The sequence below is a fragment of the Gossypium hirsutum genome, unplaced genomic scaffold (genome assembly GCF_007990345.1).
Source record: "Gossypium hirsutum isolate 1008001.06 unplaced genomic scaffold, Gossypium_hirsutum_v2.1 scaffold_1644, whole genome shotgun sequence".
In the NCBI taxonomy this organism is placed as follows: Eukaryota; Viridiplantae; Streptophyta; class Magnoliopsida; order Malvales; family Malvaceae; genus Gossypium; species Gossypium hirsutum.
The window spans coordinates 4,864-6,460 of NW_024403714.1; the positions used below are offsets into that span (position 1 = coordinate 4,864).

The 1,597-nt window shown below is 37.6% G+C and overlaps 1 non-coding gene across 1 annotated transcript; it reads right to left on the bottom strand.

Moving 5' to 3' along the window:
• Nucleotides 1-331: 331 nt before the first annotated feature.
• LOC121227739 (small nucleolar RNA R71) lies at nucleotides 332-437 on the bottom strand. Its single transcript, XR_005925264.1, has one exon. It is a non-coding gene; the product is annotated as a small nucleolar RNA R71 (small nucleolar RNA).
• Between the last annotated feature and the right edge of the window lie 1,160 nt (nucleotides 438-1,597).

Consider the following 1,597-nt stretch of genomic DNA (forward strand, 5'->3'; position numbering starts at 1 on the left):
CCAGTATTTAATGATCTTAATCCGATATTAGAATACCCAAAATTGAGCACAATATTAGGCTGAGCCAGTCATGTCAGATGCTTCAAATAGTGGTCAATTCAGTAGAATACCTACCGAAGATCCTCACCTACACTTAAGACTATTTATGGAGGTGAGCGATTCTTTCAAATTAGCTGGATACTTGAAGATGCATTACGATTGAAGCTGTTCCCATATTCGCTGAGGACAAGCTCGAGCCTGATTGAACTCATTGCCACCGAACTCAATTTCCACATGGCAAGAGTTAGCAGAAAGATTCCTTATAAAATATTTCCCACCTAGCAAGAATGCTAAGTTAAGGAACAAGATCACTGCCTTCTAACAAATGGATGATGAGTCCTTGTATTTGGCATGGGAAAGGTACAAAGAGTTATTATGAAAGTGCCCTCATCATGTGTAACACCCCGAACCCGAGACCGTCGCCGGAGTCGAACACGAGGTGTTAACAGACTTCAAACCACTTATAAAAAAAAAATTTCCCAGACAAGCTGCCAATCTGCGTACTAGTCGCTTTAAAATCATATCTTGAGTTTTGAAACTCGAAATCCAGTTCTGTAATTTTACCTGGAACTATATTCATATGCCCATCTACATATTTTTTTCTATAATTTTTGGTTGGGCAAACTAGTACAGTTTATTAGTCAAAGTCTCCCATGTTACAGGGATCGACTACACTGACCTTTGCGCATTACGACTTGGATATCTCCCTGTACAGGGCTTCAATATGGATGTCGTTTGTTTCTATAGAACTAGACTCAAAGGGGAATCTTGCACATATGGCAGACTTCTAATTATCATGGTTATTTATAATGAATTTCCAAAGTAGAACAGGGATCCAGAAATTGCTCTGCCCTGTTTCACAAGAGTTTAATTATCTCCTAACATACAGCTCATATGGTCGTTTCGTTTCTTCTATATGAAATAGACTCATCGAGCTTCGATTACATAATTTATTCATTAATTAATTCTACTCCTACTATTTTTAGTGATTTTTCAATCTCACGTCACTGCTGCTGCCAGCATCTGTTACTAAAGCAACTATGCCTATTTCGTGATTTCTCCTTATCTAACTAGTAATTCATCATACATATCACAAATTATGATCATGACTAGCCATGCCAAAGGCCAATCATTGTCAAACATCTCCCTACTACACTATTGCCATATCATGAATTTTAACACCAAAAATAATCAACCATGACATATGGCATAAAAATCGAATTACCAAGACTTACGACCTAACATTATAGAACCAAATCCAACCGAACATTTATGCCATTTTCGCATGGCTAAAAGTTTACATACCAAATTTCAACAAACATATTAGCCTATACATGCCGAAATGTTCTCCTAGACCGACTAAAAAGAAGATACCAAAAGTTGCTAGCCGGTGTGATGACTTCGATGACGGTCCCAAGCACGCAAAAAGACGAGTCCAAGAAACCTAAAGTAGGCGACAAGCAAACACCGAGTGAGTATATAACTCAGTAAGTCATAAGCATTACATAATCATCCATTAATAATTATCACATGAGAAAACAAGTGAAAAGGGGTTAAT